Source organism: Ammospiza nelsoni, chromosome 1 (genome assembly GCF_027579445.1).
Source record: "Ammospiza nelsoni isolate bAmmNel1 chromosome 1, bAmmNel1.pri, whole genome shotgun sequence".
NCBI lineage: Eukaryota > Metazoa > Chordata > Aves > Passeriformes > Passerellidae > Ammospiza > Ammospiza nelsoni.
Window position 1 is genome coordinate 37,379,129 of NC_080633.1, and position 21,011 is coordinate 37,400,139.

Sequence of the window (21,011 nt, forward strand, 5' to 3'; positions counted from 1 at the left end):
TTTGCTTGGCTGCTGAAGTTTAAAAAAAATCCAGTATTTTCAAAATAACAGTGAAGTTTACTTTTTTACCTTAGCAATAAAATTAGAAAACAAGATATTTATTTTCACACTGCACCTGTTTCTGAACACCTTCCAGTCATGAACAATATGATTCCTATCAGGCCATGTGCCACTACTGATATTTTATCTCCCTAGAATGACAAATGCACACAGACTTTTCCCACACATATGTATGGTATTTTAGGTGTGTCAAAGCTGTGCTGCATGTTTTTAGCACTAAAGGGAAAGTTGAAAGCTGATAAGCCATTAACAGAAGTAAACAACAGCAGTTTTCTGTTTGTTCTTTGGATCTACAAAGCCCCATTTTACAGTTTTCAATGTGCCCCAGCACAAGTGTAATTTTTCTTCTTGCTTCTACCGCTACTAATTCCTATTGAGTCTAATTAACCACTGTTGCCAGGGTAAGCACTTCTGTATATATTTCATAAACTTTTCTTGGATTTAAATATATTTTTAATGCTTCACAGCTTTGTGGTTTTATACTGTACGTGTTCCAGAAATCTGCCTTTGGTAGCTCCTACCCTTTTCAGGCACATGTTGAGCAACTCCATTTTGGCAAACCAGTATGACCATCTGCCAAAGCACAGGCACAAGAATGGCAGAGGTGTGGCTTGCCCTGGGACCTGCACCCACAGGTGGCCCGGTCTTGGTGGAGTGACATTTTGCAAAGACTTGATGGCACGTGCTTCTGTTGAGAAGGCAGAGCAACTTTGTCTTTGCCACTTCAATGGTGCATTGTTTCTGGGCCTGTTTCTCCTACCTCAACCATGTATGATGGACACTTTTGTAGCTGGCATGGGAGATGTGGAGTGAGAAGGTACCACTGTTCTTCAGAACGTTGTACACTGCTCTTCAGAACACACAAATGAGTGCTTGGACCTGTGCTAATGGGTGCCATGGAAACAGGATTTGTTCCTCACCCCAGTCTGGGCTTACGACCACGTGACTTGTATCAGACAAGTATGAACTCAAGCATAAGGTTGGACCCATGCTTAAAATCAATCCTGAAGTAGCCGTAATAACCACTCCACTGGTAGGGCTGAGTTTGCAAGAGCTACTTTGTGCCCTGAAAATGTGAACACGGTTTGCAGTAAGTTTCCTTAGTTGGTAGGATTTGTAAGTACACATCCTGACTTAGACTTTTCCAAGAATAGAGTCTCTACACTGAAAGAATAATAATTAATTTCACAGGAGACAAAAGTCCACAATGAATGAAGTATAAGGGCTTAAAAAAAAATTACTAAATCTAACAGTCTGCCAAAATGCCCCCACACTAATTATTAAGCTTATATAATTTTTTATGGTACTCATTAATCTAAATTGAAAACATGAGCCACAAATTTGAGTTCACCACAAGTCAGTAACCTGTTACCTTTTGTTTTCATTATCATCTGCTGTTTTTCTACGCACACAAAAAAAATCCAATCTGAATGTCCAAGTATTTCATAAGTACCCTAGATGAGTAACACTCTTGTTCCAAGAAAAACATAGTCTAGTATGGAACAAAGCACAAGTAATTAAGAGGAATAAAAAGGAGATTAGAGATAACATAAACAGGATCCGACTGCTTTCCTGTGATATTTTTGCTTCATTCTGGAGTTGTCAGATACTAAATGATAAATAAAATCTGTTATTTCCAACTGCTGCACAAACATGCCAATTGCCATTTTCTGGGCTTTACTGTTGGGCCTGCCTTTGTAATAATGATTAAAGGGGTCAGTTTTCAAGCAAGTAGTTTTGTTGTTAAGTTGGAAAGTATTTCACAATAGTGAGTAAATGCAGAATTAAAATTTGGAAATGCTGGAGAAGCTGTAATTGGAGCATTCAAGACCAACAGCATTAGTGGAGTAGGAAATGTGTGCCAGTGTGCTTGCATAGTACAAGAAATATTGTGAGACAGGAAAAAAATGTGGGCTGCTGAGGAGAAAGACTTGTAAGGGAATATTTTAGGTAGAGACAAAATAGAAGTAACTAAAGGTTAATGTAGTGTGTTTGGCTTCATTGGGCAGTAGGAAATGGCAGAGAAATACGGCAGAGAACTCCCGTACGGCCTGTGGGAAGCTGGCAGAGAGAGCTCAATTAATTGTGTGCTGTTTTGAGAGTGAAAGTTTAGGTATTCTAGGGACAGGGCTCCAATGGGACTTCACTGCTAATTCGAAGATTAGGCTTGCCCCTGAGAGTTCAAGGCTCCAGTTTTTGATACACAGACAGAGATGCAGCTATCTGCCATGTTAACATTCACAGTTTAAACTGCTTTATTTTTCTATAAGCTTCTAAGTTATCCCAAAAAAAAAAAAGAAAAAAAAAAAAGAGAAAATATCTTGCTATGCCTGTTTCTTTTCTCATTCTCAGCTTCCTAAAACATGCAACCCCAATTTTACATAGTATCCTGTAAAGGTCAAAAGCAAGCCCTGCTGGATCCTACTTCACTTAAACACTTGTACCACGTACAGCTGCTGTGAACAGATAGAGGGACAACAGGCCTTTCTGAGCTATCAGACTTCACCAATTAATACATTTCTATAATTTGGCCTCTGTCATTAGTAACTTGTGGGAGGTGTAACAGCAAAGCACAGGATCCGTTTTTTTTATTTTTCCCATTACTCCCACCTAAAGTCAAGCTATTTCTTTTTGTATGACTCCCTCATCCTTCACATAGCAAAGAGGAGGAGGAAGACAGCCCCCTGTCTAAACTCCTGTCGCTGGATGAAGCTGGTATGAAGGATGTTTAGAAGGCCGGGCGACGCTGGCTCGTCACCGGCCTGCCTCGCCCCGTCACACCGAGCGCAGTGCGCGCAGGCGCCGCCAGGGGGCGGCCGTGCCACGCCGGTCACAGCGCGGGAGCGATCCCGGCCCGATCCCGGGTGGAGCCGCCCGGGGGCTGCTCGGGGGAGCCGAGGGGGAAAAAGCGCTGAAACAACACCCACAGGAGTGTTATAATAAGAATCCGCGTGTGACTGTTGTTTTCCGGGACACCGTTAACCCTGCTTAAACCAGAAGTGTTGTGACAAACTATATGAGAAAATATTTTAGATGTGTGCAATAAGAATTTATTAGTTGTGAGGCACAATTTATAACCCAGAATTTCTGAGTGAGACACTTGAATATCACAAAATAACAGGATAATGAGGTTGGAAGAGACCTCTAAGATCATCGAGTCCAACCTATGCCCTAACACCTCAACTGTACTATAGCACCAAATGTCATGTCCAGTCTTTTTTTAAACACATCCACAAATGGTGATTCTACCACCTCCCTGGGAAGAGCATCCCAGTACTTTATTATTCTTTTGGTGAAAAATTTCTTCCCAATATCCAGCCTATACCTTCCCTGACGTAGCTTGAGACTGTCCTCTGTATGCGTTAAGATTGCTAACAGCCTGTTTCTGTTGCTGGCTTGGTTTTGTGTGCACAGTGCGAAATAAAATTTGTCAGATCTTGATTAATAAATAAGGTTTGTGCAAAGAATGACACAACAGGACTGTTTAAAACACCTGTTGCTCTGATTTAAAAATCAATACTGCTGTGCCTTTGAAGAGAGTTAACCCTATGCCTGAAGTGGGTCAAAATATTTCTTAAAGTGCTGGAATGCTGCTTCTTGAGGTTGAGTCCAAATATGAATTTCTGTTTTGGGCTCACTCTTTTTGTTTGTAAGATATGTGAAAGGCCATGCTAAGTAAGAGGTGAGGTAGGTGGATATGAAAGAAAATAAAACAGTGAAGGAATTATTAAATAGCCATCTAAAAAAGTCCTCTGAGTTCTTCTTCAAATGAGGTTATGAATGAAGGATTCAAAATATCAATATTAGAGAAATATTCTGTCTCTGAACAGCAACAGTATTGAAAATCTTCTTTTAAGCATTAGAAAAAAAAATTATGGAGTGTTTAAGTGTTTGAAATACCTAATTTTGCCAGGAAAACATCCAACACTAGATAAATCTAAAATTTTCACATTTGAAACAGAATAGGTTTTAAGCGACATAATTGGTTTTGAGGTAATGAGACAAAGTATGAGACCTTTGGGTTTCTCCCACAGAAAATGAGATTCGAGAGGCTTTCCTGGAAATAGTTTGTAATGTTCATTGGAAGTAAATGCATCAATTGGTTTTCATAATTGCTGTTAATTTCACTATTTAGGATTGTGAGATTAAGCTTTTTACTAGGTTTCTTCTCTCAGTCTTTAATCTGACAATCAATATTCAGAATTCTTCCGTTTGTAATCTCAAAAAGTTCACTCCTTGGGTTAACATAATGATGAGGTTTGACACTGGCCAAATGCCAGGCACCCAGGAAAGCCATTCACTCCCTCCCCTCTGCAGCTGAACAGAGGAGAGAAAACTTAACAAAGGTTCATAAGTTGAGATAAGAGCCAGGAGTGATCACTCATCAAATACCATCACAGAAAAAACAGGCTCAACTTAGAAATATGAAATTAATTTTTTTAATTACTAACAAAATCAGAGCAAGATAATGAGATGTGAAACAAGCCCTTAAAAATATCTTTGCCCCCCACCCCTATAGCACCTCCTGCCCTTCCTTCACCACTGACCTTGGTGTTTGCAGAGCTATTCTCACTCTGCTCTTCTCTAATCACAATTGAAACTGCACCACAGCTTTTGTTTTGATTTCTTCTCAAATCTTTTATCCCAGAGGCATTACCACTATTTATAATTGGTCCAACTTTGGCCAGCAACCTGTCCATCTTTGGAGACACCAGCAATTTCCTCTCCTGTACACAGAAGAAGCTTCTAGCAGCTTCTCACAGGAGCCACCCTGTAGCCTCCCCGCTGCCAAAAACCAGGCCATGCACAGCCAATACACATAATTACCCACAAAAGTGGGTGAAGCACAGGAGGTCTGTGCTGAGTTTTTGAACAGTCACATTCACATTCGTAGTGCCTTTTGGGCCAGCTCTTGCTGTCACACAGCAGAGCGGCAAAGTTGTTTCACTGAACAGTTTCATACAGTGTTTTCCTGTAGGTTCCTTCTGGTCCCTTTATGCATGTGCTTATAATGGTGTTTTCTTGATAATATCATCGGAAGTCACATTTTTGAGTAGATTCTGAGGAAACACGTATGGCCAATCCCATAGCACACAAAAAAGAGCAGGCTGTGTCTGAGCAAGAGAGGGAGTTATGCAAGTGTTCCCTCTTGATCTCTAAAGGCTGAAGTAATTCTGTAAAGGTCCAGAAATATAAAGTTTAATTATTGCAATTACACACCTGAAACAAAAGGTTCTCTAAATGACCTGGGGATTGGGAGTTCGGTGAGCAGATGATTAGAAGCTAGACTAATCATGGTCGGGTCTTGGTTCCTTAGAGAGCTGGTAATTTCAAAGTGAGTGACTCCCTGTGTGTTGTTGCATTTACAAGTTGTGGTATGCTTAGACATTGCAGTTCAGCTTGATCCTTACACAATTTGCTGCATGTATTTGAAACTTGTGTGATTGCCTGGTGATGAATGCATGGAATAGATGGAAGACCATGACATATGCTTAAAATGCTGCTTATATATGATGTAGGAGAGAAGACGTTGTTTGGATTTTCTGAACCAAGCTCTTAGATGGCTAGGAAGCACTTGGTATTACAGCCAGGCTGTATTTGATGCCTTTCTTCCCCTAAAAGAGTCTTTGTATTCTTCTTTTAAGGTCCTGATTAATCTCACAAAACAAGCTGGTTATGTTAATATATGGTACATTAATAAAACTTCATCCTGCTATATATCATAAGTTTGTGCAGTGAGTGGTAGGACTTGTAGATGGATTGATGCCATTCTTTCAAGATCCCTTATTTGTTGGCTGTGGTATTTTAATTCAAATAAAAAAGTTGTCTGATTCTGTTAAAGAGGTAGTACTAATCTAGTTCAAAATTAGTTGAGAGTAGCGGCAAAGTACTTTCCTGCTGGCTTTAAGGTGTGCAGGACACCCAAAATGGTCTCAACACCCTAGGAAAATCTATTATTTCATTCTCTAGCCTGTAAATCAGTATGTTTTTCTGTTACAAATTATCATCTCTGGAAATTGCAAGTGCTTCACTGAGGAGTTGTGTGCAGAACCACAAATGGAGGTGGAGGGTGTCTGCACTATTTTTGTTTGCTGTTCAATACTTCTCTCTTTTGTAAAAAATATAAAGCATTTGTCCAATTGCTGTGGCTCTTTCCTGACTTGGTAACACATAATTAAAATGTGATTGAAATGTCTGTTTCATTTCAATTTGTGAGCAGAGGACTCACTTTAAGGAACTGCACTGTGCACTGCCTCTGGCAGCAAAGGTGGCTTCAGAAATCTGTGTCACCAGACCTTGTGCTAGGAACCTTGTCCCACACATTGTGCTGACACAGATTTTGGCAGGGCTACAGTATAACCTGAATCAGAGGAAACATACAGGCTGGCAAAGGAATTTGATTCTTGAAGTTTACACTGAATCTAGAAGAATTTTCTGTTTTGATTCATTGAGCAGCTATTAAACAAATTCTACTGCCAAAAGTAAGGAGGCAGAAACTCTTCCAGGGAAATTAGGAGCACCAAGGAAGGAACTTGTTAAGCTGATTTTGTTTGCTTTAGGCTGCTTTTCTGTTTGTTTGTTTGTTTGTTAGTTGGTTGTAGTAGTAATGAATTTTTTTCTTAGATTATATGAGAGAAGGCAAAGACTTATAGAACACTCTGCAGGTAGGAACATTGGAAACATTCATGTACATTTATAGATATGTTGCTAGCCAGGTTTGAAGCTGAAAGTAAACTGCCTATGCCGAGTAGATAGAATATTTTTATTTCTACCATAATTTTCACTTTTTTCCCCCAAACTGTAACAAACTCTTAGATATCAAAGCAATAATCAGCGACTTGCCCACTGAGCAAACAATCCAGAGCTTTTGAGCCAAAGACTTCCTCTGCTATCTTCAGTGAACTGGAATGAGAGAACAAACTTGGCAGGCAAAAACTAAATTTATGTCACAAAGTGATGCTACTTTCCATAAGTATAATCTTACCTTTTGAGTGCATATACTTTTTCAATTAACTCGAAAGAACTCTGCTGCTCCAGCAGTAGAGCACCAAATTTTACATGATAAGCTGGGTGTGAAGCTCTTTTCTGAGAACTGGACTTTTGCATCAGAATCATGAAACATTAGTCATTTTTGCTTCCAGGTTACCTAATGACATTAGGGAACTGGTTTCTCTTATTTTTAGTTCAGGCTCTTTAGCAGTAGGTGGCATCCTACTTTAAGATTAGAATGAACTGTAAAGTTCCTAGCATGTGTTGTCACTCAGTCTAGAAAGTTCTTAGAATTTCTTTTCTATTTCTACTCGTGTGCAGTATGACCAAGGGAGGACTTTTTTTGGCTTAAAGTAAACAGGAATGTGTATGAGTTCTGATGTGAGTACCATATACTGCCAGCTTGCTAGTACCATGCAGTGAAAGTCCTAGTTTAAATTGAATTTGGAATTTGTTTTGCAAGATTTAAAGCAGACCTTTTTAAATCAGGACAGATGAGCAAAATCAAATTATTAAAGGCTTTTATGAGAAGCTGGATTGGTTTCAGCTTTCTCGGATGCTCATTGTGTTCTGTCTGCAGTACCGGTGGGAAGTGAAAATAATTAATCCTGAAAATTAGATTGAACGGCTGTTGAAAGCAATAAAAGGAAGGAAATTAATTGCTAGTATTGATACACTATCCTTAAGTCATCTCACTCAATATCACAAAGTGTCAGATTATGTGCTTAGGTAGAAACTAGGGAAAAAATATACACTCATATTCCATGTGTTTAATGGAAAAAATCTAAAACAAAGTTTTGAAAGGAAAAGAGTCAGTGATGGCTCTAAGTGATAATGCAGAAGGAAATTGGGGATGGTAAGAGTCTTGGGAGGTGGATGACAGGGAAATCAATCAGTAACTGAAGCTGGTTTTGTGGGATCTTAATATGCTTCACCAGAATCCCTGTGACTTGGATTGGCTATTCTCTTTTCAGACTCTATAAAGGTTGTCAGAGCTGCTTTAGCAGCCTCCAAAAAGGTTCCTAACTTCCTTTTCCTTCCTCTCGGTCCCTTTCCCCTACCCTGAGGATTTTGTGTATAGAAATACACTTTCAGTACAATTTAAGTACAGATTGCTGAGGTATCCCTGAGAGCATTCTTTGAAATACCAGTGCTCACTGAAGTGTGAATGGGAACTGCCAGGAGAAGGTAACATTTGACACTCAGTGTCCCAAACTGGGTGAGGCACCTCTTTTGTTTTAGTATGTATTTATTTATGTGGATTTTGGCCAGCACAGATTTACCTAACAGCTGCTCATTCTCTTTCTAATATGATAATTGTATCATGCTGAAAAGGAAGAATACTCAGTGCTTAAATGTTTTTGTGTATCTAGCCCTTGTGATGCAAATAAGCAGCTTTTGTAATATTCAAAATCACATGGGTGCACAGCAAAAAAATATTTCATTTATTGTCTAATCTTTTCTCTTTAGCTGATCACTTAGATTTTGCATAAGAGAGCCGCTCTGTTTTAATAAGTGGTAAAAGATTTAGGCCTTGTTAAATGTTCCATGAAAATGTACAAAGACATTAAAAGGTGTTTAAATGTTAGTTTGATAGGAATTGTGTATTTAACTTCATTATAATAACTCATTTGCTTAACATCATTCATGTACTTATGTAACCACCTGAATGTGGGCTGTGGAGAGACAGGTTTATAAAAGAATTTTTATGGCACACACTTTCATCTCAGTATTTATATTTCTGAAAGGAAAATGTTACAGCAATATGATAGGTCTTGGGCCAATGCATCTTGTATATTGCTGTCTCTGGAGTCTGCTTCATTACTGATGTATTTGTGAAACATATCACTTGCCCATTTAATAATAAACGATAACACTGAGTTACATGCAGTCCTGTATTGCAGATAAAGCCTTGCTAATGTTAAAAACAGTGTTTGGTGAATGGGAATGGTACTCCTCAAATAAAATAATATCTTCCTGTTTATGTTCAGTTTTTACTAATTTACCATCCATAATCTAATTACAAAATAGGCAAATAGTTAGAAATGGGATATGGGAATTTCAGCATGTGTAGGCTGTTTAAAAAGTGAGAATACTAATGAAGGAAACATAGAATAAGTTGCTGTGAGACAACACATGTGCAAAGCATATAAGGGAGAAGACCCCCTCCCCCAGTTTTAGTGTCAATTTTACATTTAGACCATAGCTGGAAATATTGTGTTTATCTTTTTCCAATTTCAAATGTTACATAACAGCTATTGAAACACTTTCTTAAGGTTTTTAAGGAAAGAGAATGGATTGTTGCCTTAACAAAATCTAAGTGAGACTGCTAAGAAAGATCCTTCTTTGATAAAAGTAATTCTGTGTACATCTAAAACTTAGTTTTTAAAGCCACATCAAATACAGACAAGTGAATTAACTAATCATGTATGGGTATTATTTCAATTTTTAGGCTTTTTTAAAAATGTTCATCTGATTGAGGTCCATGACACCTGCAGTGAAAGCAATAGATCTTGTGGGAACTCAAAAATGTATATGTTTATAGTGTTTAGAGCCAACGACTGGAAGCAGTGCTGTATCTCCAGTGCCATCAGTATAATTACACCAGCAGAGACCTAGGCTTTCTGTCTATTCAGGAGCTTTAAAACATATAAATAATCAGGTCATGCTGTGGCTGGAGGCAAACATTGACCACAGTCGTGGAAAAATGCATGTTGAGAGTTTAATACTTGAGTATGCTTATCTTACAAAATACACTGCAGCAAGTGCTAAGGGTATTTCCCTAAACAGAGCTTAATGTTAAGCATATTACCAGTCCTATATTAGAATATGTTTTAAGTGTTTTGCTGGATTAGCTCTGAAGAACAATAAGCTTGTGCTTACAGTACTAGAGCATTGATTCAAAGTTCTTATTCAGAAAATTAAGTACAGAAAAAAGCATGTATTTACCTGAGTACAAGTTGTATTTAAAGTATTTGCAGCAGTTGTGTATATGGCTGAATTGAAGTGGGCCAAAAAATGCTCATACAAGCTCCTTTCCTGTAATTCAACCTGTGGTCAGTAAAAATATGAATTTGAACAAACTTCTGCTAGTTATAATATTCATAGTAGCATATTGTCCAATTAAACTATAGAAATGGAGGCACATCTAGCTGTGAAAATAGTATCCAACCTCTTCTACAACATTTCTATAACCCAAAGCCACATGAATGATGGAACTGCTATCAATCTGCAGGTCAATAGCTTGTATTTTCACCTGAGGAATCATCTGGTCCAAATTAATATTTCAAAACACATTTTAAAAGTTAATTCTTTCCAGAATATTTCACATACTTCTTACATGTTCATTAAAATTGCTTCATGTGGTAAGGCTGCTCTTTTAGTGATGTGACTACGCTGGAGGATGAGGGCCCAGATCACACATGATGCAAGGGCCAGACTTCCCAAGTGTTCAGGGTCTGACTGCATCCTCCTTCAGCAGCTGCTGCTGCATGGCTGAGGAGGTTCCTGCCCCTGATCACTCATCTCTGCTCTCTGCTGACGTGTCCAGCATTGCCTGGCATGGTGGTCCTTGGAGCAGCCTGCCTCACTCGGATTTATCAAAATGGGCTGGATAAGATTTAAGCCTTGTCAAATGTTCCGGGTGAGCGAATGATTATAGGGCAATATTAAGACTGGAGAGAAGAAGAATGGGAGTCCTGATGGCTACAATTAATTTTCTTCATTCACAGTAGAGGAGAAAGTGAGAACAACTTCTTATGCCTCCATTGAGACTTCCAGAAAAAGCCAAGTGATCCTCAGGAGGCAAAATTACACAAAGCAAATAAACATTTTTGTAAATCCTCTACCTTTCCAACCTTCCTCTTTAATCACCTAAAAACCTTTAAAATCTCATCTTTAGTTGTTAGTACCTTGAACTCAGTGTTTTACCTGACCTTAATTGAAGTTTGAACAGGCTGAAGCTGATCCATGCCCTTTATTTTAGTCAATATGATATTGCAATCTCAACCGAGATATAAGATTCTCTACTGTAATTCTTGTTATTCTCACCTATTAGTCACAAGATGCTGTAAATATTTTTTAAATATTTGTAAAATTTTTTTAAATTTTTTGTAAATATTGCTGTCACGATATTTGTAAAGATACAAATATTCCAAAGATAAACAAAAATAAATTGCAAAAGTTATTTCATATTACTCTTCAGAGTAAGAAAATGTGGTAATACTTAATGTGAAATACGATGGTTGTCCATATTTTGGTTTAAAGAGTGTGAAAATCCAAATGCAATCTTACATTTTGTGCTATTTTAGGTAGGATAAGAGGCCCAAATATCAGGGGTGTTAGAATAAGCTTGTTACTATGTGAAATTGAATGAGATGAACTTTTAAGAGAAGGATATCAATATTTAGCAGCTGTGAAAAATGTAGAGTATTCATTCCAAAATCTGGAAGTGTACTCAAATATGCCAATATTCCAAATTTGGAAGACTCATTCAGAGTTTTGAAATTAAATGTTTGTGAAGAACAACAGGATTAGTGAAAAATTATTAAAATAAATCTGAGAACCACAGCATCAATTCATAACCTTTGCGTGTCTTGTCAAAGAGGAGAGAATTAATTCCAAAGGCAGGTTAGGAGTTATTAAGTGACAACTTACACTTTGAATTGTTTTTCTGAGTTTTGTACAAGAAAAATACTAAATGAAAGTGATAGAATAAGGCAATAGGACTCTTCTTTTACTTATCTAATAACTTACTGTGGCCTGTTGGTTGCCAAATGCTTTCTTGTCTTGTTTACCAAATATTATTTCAGTTATATCACTACAATCCTTGTCTTTTTCAGCAGGCATTTTCATTGACTGTTTGCTTATTGTTTATTATAATAATTCTTTTTGTCTTGTAACTGAAACCTCTTAAACCCTGGTTTGTGCAATAGTTATGATCACATTTCAGTTCTTTACAAGTTGTTCAAGTGTTTATTCTGCACATAGTTTATCATGAAATATAAAAATAGCTATATGTTTTGACAATTAGAGAAAAGATAGAAAAGTGCTTATCTCAACTGCTAAAAAAATATAACAAACTAAAACTACTGTGAGTGATGATTGTCTGCCCAGGGCAATAAACTATAGAATGTTCCAGCTGTAAATTTATCTTTATAACCATTTACAGAGCATAGATAATGTCTGTTTCTTTACCAGCCTAGTAAATATCTGACCTAAATTTCTAATGAAAAAACCAGCTGTTTAGATTTCAAGAGCCTAGAAGTTTATTTGGCATGTATATTTTAGTAATGTTAAATTTACTTAGGAAAATTGTAAGCTAATACCAATGAGATAACACCATAAACTGCACCTACATATTTACCTGTGTATATATATCATCAAGAAAAATTGGATAGAGGTTCCCTTAATTCTCTGTGTTCATCTTCTGTCAGATGATCAGGTAGTGGAGAAATACATAAAGTTCATATTGTTCATATATTTCTTAGTTCACTTGAGTAAGCTTGTGAACTTGTATTTTTGTGAGACTTTTGATTGTTGTTTCCTGTGAATAACCTGGTAGAACAACTTAAGTAGAAAAAATCATACCAAAAGGTGGGAAAACTAATTCTGTACAAATCTTGAATTCCCAACTGAATGTTTCAGCTCATCATGAATTTGATTCCACATTATTTGATCCCACTAAATCACTAGATAAAATAATTCCCACCTCTGCTGTTTGACACTAGATCAAGTACATGAATGTGATCACAGGTTTCTGTTCCTTAGTATGAAACAAATTAATTTAAACCTTAATCTGAGGAGGTTTTTAGTACAAGCAGCATAATAAGATGCTATTTCTTGTAAAATAAATGTGCTTCAGAAGAACACCTGGAAACCTTTTTCATGGCCAAGAAATCCCAAAACAATACTTAGAAAGTGCCCATGGATTTTATATTCTTCAGTTATTATGAGCTTGGAAGAAGCTGTGAGCTTTTTTCTGGACCATGGCTACATTATCTACTTTAATGTTTTAATTTCAGCTCTTTATGGGACAAAAAGTGCTGACACAAATTCTGTACTGAGCTCTAAACTGCACTGTAACAGCAAATGCCATCCTAGATAAAAGATTAGTCTTGAAAATTGTACCAAGAATATACCAACTAGTCTATGCAAAAAGGATAAGGATATTAATTCAACCTGACTTGGGAGCAGATTATACTATAAATAGGACTCTGAGGCTGCAACTAATGCAAGGCTGGTAATTTCCTACAAAATCCATTGCATGTATATGTGCCCTAATCCTGTAATATGATCCTCAGTCTAATCCTTACACCTACCTATTATGTCACACTAATTTTCCTGCGCAGAGAGCTCTGCACACCTGAGGCTTTACTTGTTTGCATTCATTGTGGGATCAGAGAGATGCTTATAGATGGAACATACAAAAGTATGAGGAATATTTTATATAGAAGGTAAGCTAATAGAGGATTGACACATCTGAAATCCCAAATTCTTTGAAATATTGAAAAAAATTGGGATACATCAAAATCTAAATAAAAACAAGAATTTTTCAGGTTCAAAGTGTCAGGCAGACTATTTTGCAGTGCATTTTGGAGCTGACTGAAGTTCAAGATTCATTTCTTCAAACAAAGTCCAAAAATAACCTGTTTCTGCCCCGTTGGAGGTTTGCTGGAAGAAGAGCACACAAAAACTAGATGGATGCAGCATAAAACTCCTCTTAATCCTGATTTCCACGTTCTCACAACTGTTTCAGCTATAGGCAAAAATGCTGTATTTTTTTTTTTTCCTTTTCTTTCTGTTTTTTTTTCCTGGTCTCTGCATGATTAAGCATTGCTTGAATCTTCCTATTCATTCTTAGACCTGGTGTGCTGCCCACTCTCCTGTCCTTTGATTTCATCTCCTTCTACTTAAACCCTGTTTTGCCTGTTGTCACAAGTGTGGCACAACAGATTTAGTCCAAAGTTCAGTCCTGTGCCAAACACTTCCACCTGTTAGACATTTCCTTAACTGCCTACTTCCATAGGATTTCTTTGCCAATTCTTCAACTTAGTCGTTGAGGTTCTTTTTATCTGAACAGTAAAACTTCTCTCCTGCAGTCTTTCTCTATCTCTGTCCTTTTGCAGTGTTCTTCCTCTTTGCAAATGTCTAACTCAAAGTACACTTTCAGGGAAGATGCATTTTTGAAAATCTCTCCAAAATAAGGGAGCAAGATATATGTTTTTTTTTTTTATAACAGTGAAAACAGGGTAGTTTTTATTATTTATCTGTGAAGATTTGGAGTATCTTCTAGGTAGAGAAACATTACTTCTGACTACTGAAGTATCTACTGGTTCTCCTGTTTAAATGGCCTCATGAGAAGAACAACTAATGAAACTCTTATTAAGATGGAAAAGAAGTTGATGAGTTGGAGAAGATTAAAAAGCAAATCAATCAGCATTAAGGCTGATCTGTTACAGCCTCGATGGATCAAGTTAGACTCTTATTCCTTAATTACTTGCTGTTTAACTGTTGTCTTCTGAAGAACTTGTTATGTAGAAGTAAGATTTACTGAAAAACAAAGTGTTGTGGAGGATTTATTGTGTTTCAGGAGTTTTCAATTTATTTTCAAACAGTGATGCAATTGACTTAAGTAGAAGAAAATTCAGTTATCACTGTTATAGTCAAAAAGTCACGTAACCTGAACTGTAGCTAACAAGGGTTTTATCTAAAATCAGTGGGAAATGGTGCTTTTATTCTATTTCTGAAAAAATGTATGTGCTGCAGTATCTTAAGCAATTTACCTAGTCTAGTTGATGCAAGGATTCTTGAAAAAACTCCAACCACTTCAAATATTTTTTTGATCAGTACTCTGTAGTACTGTAGTAATGTGTCCCCTGTTGACAGAGTGACAAAATTATCCTTTGTCTCTTAAAAAAGAAAAGAAAGTCCAGAAGTTTCTCTAGTTTCTCTCCTCAATTAGGTAAAATGACACCTCATAGGACCTTGGGAACTTCACCTAAAACTTAAGGATAGCCAATTGGACAGAAGCCAAAAAGTCCTGCCTAAGCAATTTACTAGAAAAAGAAGAGAACAAAAGGAAATAATCACTTTCGTGAGGTGATTTACCAGGAGCAAGAACCTCTTGCCCTGGCTCGATTTTTCTCTGTAAAGAGCTTTGTTATTTTGCCTTTTATTGAAACTTTTCTGTTTCCAACTCTGCCACAGAAGCCATCCTGCCTGACTTTATGCCATCTGAGGTGGCTGAGCCGTATCGGGTGTGATAGAAATCTCCAAAAGCTTATAAGACCTGGCTCGAGGAGACCCTCATATCAGTACTCCTTTTTTTCCTTGTCCCTCTCACTCTTCCTCCAATTAGGAGAAGGTATTATTACATTCAGTGGTCTGACAAATTTATTATTGCTTCAACTAACTCTTGGCAAAGCAATTGATCTTGTTGAGTCTGTACTTATTCTAATAAAGCATCTTTGGGTTTTTTAAGTGCATTTACACTTTATAGACAGGCATTTTGGAACTATAGAAATATATTTTCCTCTAACAATTTGGAAATTTTCTTAAGCTACTGCTCATGATATTTTAACAATACATTAAATACACTTTTTTTTTGTCTCTGTGATCATTGTATTTACTATCTTCTATGGCAAAGATTAAACACCTCAAGATACCTTTAAAATACATGTCAATTAAGGTCACTCTACTATATATTTTGAAGTAGAAAGTACCTTTGACCTGCCATAAGTATTGGTCCTGAATTATTTCTGTGTAAAACAATGCTGAAATAATTAAGTTCTCATTGTCCAGTTATTGTTGAGAGATTATGAAAGGTACTGAAAAATATGCTGATTATACTGATATAATGGGGAGAACTTCCATTTTCTCTGTTGGAAGTTTCTAAAGCAAAATTTAATATATGACTTCAAGTTATTGCTGTTGACTTCTGCAAAGCTTGCCAATTGCACCTTAGAGAAAATGTGCTATTACTGTTAACACCCAAACAAGCCATATATTGAGTGGTATTAATATTTACCATCAAAATCCCTAAATATCAGAGAATTTTCACCTGTTTCTCTCTAGGAGGAAGTTTTTGGTAGATAAATTAGATGTCAGGTCTTATTTATAATTAATATAAAGGTCTATTTAAAGTACATACATCATAGCACTAATTTCTGTGTCTTTATGATATGAAGTAATTAAAAATACTTGTACATTATGAGTCAGGAATTTTCCAATGATTTTAACTTGTTTTAAACATAAATCTTATATTTTAATATTAGATTTTCACTTTTTAAAATGCAGTAAAGTCCAAGAGAAAAGAAAGAATAAGACCTAGTAATGCCACATAGGCTTTTTATTAATGAATCCTCTGTCAAGGCAATTGCAGTGATAAATCTGAAGATGACATCTAGTGAAGTTCTACTCTGTTTCCTTTGGAGTGTTCTGTGTCTTGGTAGTCTTTCATGACTTGCAGTGATTTATAACAAACAATGTTGCTCTCACTTCCTGCTCTCTTGTCACTTCATGGATGGTCACAAAATCTTAATTCCCATCAGCACCACAACAGTGCTGGGGACCAGCATAGCTGAACTGCTTAATTCTTTTAGCATTATCTGTGGTGCTCTGCAGGTCAGAAAAATTAATAAAGTCAAACCAGCTGGCGTGTCCCAGCCTCTTCTCCATTGCACTGGTGCAAGTCAGGAAAAATATGGCTGAGTCATGGGAGTTATTTTGGTGATGTTGAAGAAGATTAAGAAGAATATAAATTGTGCTCAAAAAATACCAGGCAAGGAAAAGAAGAAATTGTTTTAGACTGATCTGGTTTAAGGATTTTAAAATAGGTGTACTTATGAAGGGATTTGTTCTGTCTTTGGAGCTGCTTTTCAATAATGGTATTTAGAATGTGATCACGAAATTTAGATAGCTATTTCCCAGCGTTCAGGGGATATCTGTGTGGAAGCATGGTAGCACAATTTCTAATTAACTTGGAGGAATCTGTGGGAGGAATCACTTTTTACACCTACATGTAGGAAGGTGATGTTTAAGGCTTAAGAGAAAATCCCATATCTAGAGCTGTGCTTGTGATTATTCTGTATTCAAAGCATCCTTCTGTGTCTCTTATACAATCAGTATCACCTCTTAAACTTTTGGACTGAGTTCTCCTTTGTTTTCTCTGAGCACAATCTTGCCTTGCAAATAATTCTGGTTCTGTACTCTTTGAATCCAAGCAGATAAATGATAATGGATTGCATTTTATAATGAAATTATTTTAAACTCCAGGTCATAAAAAAGCGAAGTTCTGGCATTACTATAAAGAATACTGTCAACAGCTATTTTGATATTCAGAAAGTGAATTCATTCCTTTTTAAAAGAGAGAATTTGGAAGAAAATTAGTACTCCTTATTAACAGGTGAACTGAATTGGTGACATTTTTTGAGATGTGGAATAATCTACAACATCCTTTAGCATCAGCATTGCCTCTAGTGCCACAGTGAGGGTGAAAGGCTTATGATGTCTTTCATACCCAGGAAATACGAAATAAGCCATTACAATGCCTCAGTCTCTTCTGAATTTAACTTTCTTTTTATCTTTATTTTACTGCAACAATTTTAAGAAGAAAATTTGTTCCTATTTAGTTAAACATAAGGTTCATCACCAGAATTGTAGTGTAGCTATTTTATTTTTTATTTTATATTAGTAGTATTATTTTTGAGGGCTTTGGCTTTAGTTTGCTGGGGGATTTGGTTTTGTTTTCTGGTGAAAACCAAACTTCATTGAAAACAGATATTGTTTATTCAGCTTTAGATGTTAATTTTGTGCATAACTCCTTTATGCAGTATACTTTTTTCCAATAAACAATGAGTTTTTCCCCACATGATGGTGCTCAATTAATGTGAGAGCAATTGAGTGTCTTCTTAATTCCTTGTCACTTGAAATGTGGTTCAATAACTTTCTGAATGCTATCCAATCTTTTCAATAACAGCTGCTAATTTGTTTCTAGCTTTATCAGAGGTTTTTGTGAAATTTTGTTGTTTTGTGAACATTAACCATATCCACACAATCCTTGGAGGTGAAAATTGTGATTCTACTTTTATAGACAGGAAAGTGGAAAACAAATTTTATAGTCTTATTAATTTTGAGATCTGATAGTCTATTCACCATTTTTTTTTTTTTGACAACAGAGCTACCTTTAGGTCTTACTTCATTTTCTACTTTGTAGAAAACAAGAGGCAGCATCTTCTCTCATCGTAAATCTGACAGAGACATGAAACCTGGATCTCTGAATGTATGAAGAGATTTCTAACCATACAAAACACAAATCAGTATTGTATAAATCATTCATCTACTTAGCTGAGCAATATGTATAATGGAATTAAACCTTATCCATGATTACCTATATATTTCAAAAGAAAACAAAAGCATAAATTGCAGCCTAATAGGGTGGTGATATCAGTATAATCAGGACCTTGTGCATCTACCACAGTACTTTTTCAGTACTTTAGTGAATGGCATGTCTCTGAACATCAGGTTTGCATCCTTTAACACCAGTGCTAAAAAGAAATGAGACTTTTGCCAAAAGGTACCATGGGTGTCTGCCAGGAGCAGAGGAAAAGCGAGCTTTAAATCTTTAACTTCAGTAAAAGCACCACCATGTGTGGATTCTCCTGTTTGCTTGCAGCTTCATCCAGTTTGTAGGAACTCAGTCTCCTCCTGAGCCAGAGGTGCTGGCTGTGCATTTAAACTTCAACCCAAACTGTCCCTTGTTTGTTGGAGTTGTAATTATGCAGCTCTATTCTTGAAAATTTCTCTTGTTGGCATATGCACAACAAAAGGCAGGGGCCAGCATTTCTTGAAGTGCAATAGTCATTTATCAGGATAATATTCTTAACACACACACTACTTCAGACTAAATTAGCCTGTTCATTGCAGATGAACAGCAGGTTGCCATTCTTTGCCATTTTCTAGTATTTTCAGGCTTTTTAATTTCTTTGTTTTCCACTGCATGCCAGGGTTAACAAACAAATAAGTGGGTGGCAATTTTAAGCACAAAAGTAAACTGCAGGCAGTCCTTGTTAATTTGATTTTCACTATCTCCTTTCATTTGCATAATTGTAGCAGGTAAGTTGAGGTCAAATGGTTATGCCAGGGAAGCAACTCCTGACTTCTTGCTTCATGAGGTAATTCATGATACTGTGAAATATTAATAACAAGATTTGGGAGCAGTTCTGTTGGATAAATCATAAATGAGGAAAAGTTATGAGAAAAAATGCTACAACATGCTGCTCCTTGCTTATATTTTGCGCAAAACTCTGCCCATGCCCACATTTCTGGGTAACAAGCAATAATATAGATTATACCATGCCTCACAATGTAATGTGATATGTTGAGTGCTCAAGTAGCTGTGGATAAGTAGGGGGAAATGTAATGCTGAGGTTTTATTTACATACTGTTGAGTAATTTGAAGTGGAAAACCTCATTTTCTTAGATAGTCCTTCTGGTCTAAACTCTAAGCCCCTGAATAAAGTTCATTTGCAATCTCTGGATGTTAATGGCATCCTCAAGAGTAGCAGCAGTGCTATCAGTACTTAATTTCTCAGCTTTGGTACTGTTTATCTGTATCTCATATCCATATATTTTTACATATATTTATGCTTTTGAATTCAGCAAAATGCTCCACAGCAAAAAAGAAAGGAATATGGGGAGTGGGCTATTTATGTAAATTGGATATAGACTAATACACAAAAAATCAAAGTTAGATTCCAACTCTTGCTTACCTGTCCTTTCCAGCAAAAATAATATTTTATTAGGCACTATGGTCCGATATTCCAGATATTAGAAATTGATACAGCAAAACTGAAAGCTGGTTTCTTAAAACAGGCTAAAATTCACCCAGGTTTTTAGGTTTTTATTTTCATTTTCCTTATACACACACACACACACACACACACACACACATATATATATATATATATAATATATATCTGTGACTATTCAGATTACCTTTTCTTTTCATTTAAAGCTTAAAAATAATTTTCCAAATAATTTTTGGTTGCAAAATTTCAACTCCTCCCTTTTATATATGTTCAGCTCTTGTCTGCTTTTCTTAACTATTTCTTCTTTGCTTACCAAAATTTCAGCCTGTTAAATTTGTCTGCTTTGAGCAACTTTAAGAGTTTACCGTGTTTTGTAGTAAGCTCTCTAAAGTACCACTTTGTATTGAGGATTACTCTTATAAGTAAAAGTCTCTAGAATTTGCTAAATACAAGTGCAAAATAAGGTAGTGCACTTCAATTTCTCATCTTTTGTAGTTTGAGCCTTTTTATGTACATTATTTTTGTAATATATTTTATTAGCTTTACTTCAAAGGCATTTGGGTGGTTGTTTTGTGATACACAGAACACAAACACAAAATTTTTAGGGGCTTAATTGTTACTAGTTGTTCATAGTATGTAGACATTTCCACAAGCAATTGGTAACAGTATAGCATGAGTGTGAGTACTTGTGAAGAGCAGCAAACTTCCTCTTTCCTGAAGTTCTCAGAGATGAAGAGGCTTTCCAGCAGCATTTGGTATCCTTCCCTCTTGTGCATCAGCAGAATTTCCTTTCAGTGCCATTGCTATCACATCCCCCTGGCTAGTGGTGAATTTCAATAACTAATTTCTGTTCACACCTATTAACATGGAATATGCCATGCAACTCCTCTGGCACTTACCCATCCTTTCTGAGCTGTGTGTTTGCATAACTTTTTGGCATTCTTTGTCCAAGTTAAGTCCCAAGGCTTTATTAAAACATTTTTTGTCTCATGATTAAGAAGTTTCCAGGAGCTCTTAATAAAGCTCTAAACTTACTGAAGCTGTTATGTTATACAGCCCTCAAAACACTTTGATTAGAGCTCAGACTTGATGTGGCCATTTATGGCCTTGCAGACTTATCAGGCAACAACTTGACTCTCCTTGTCTCTTTTG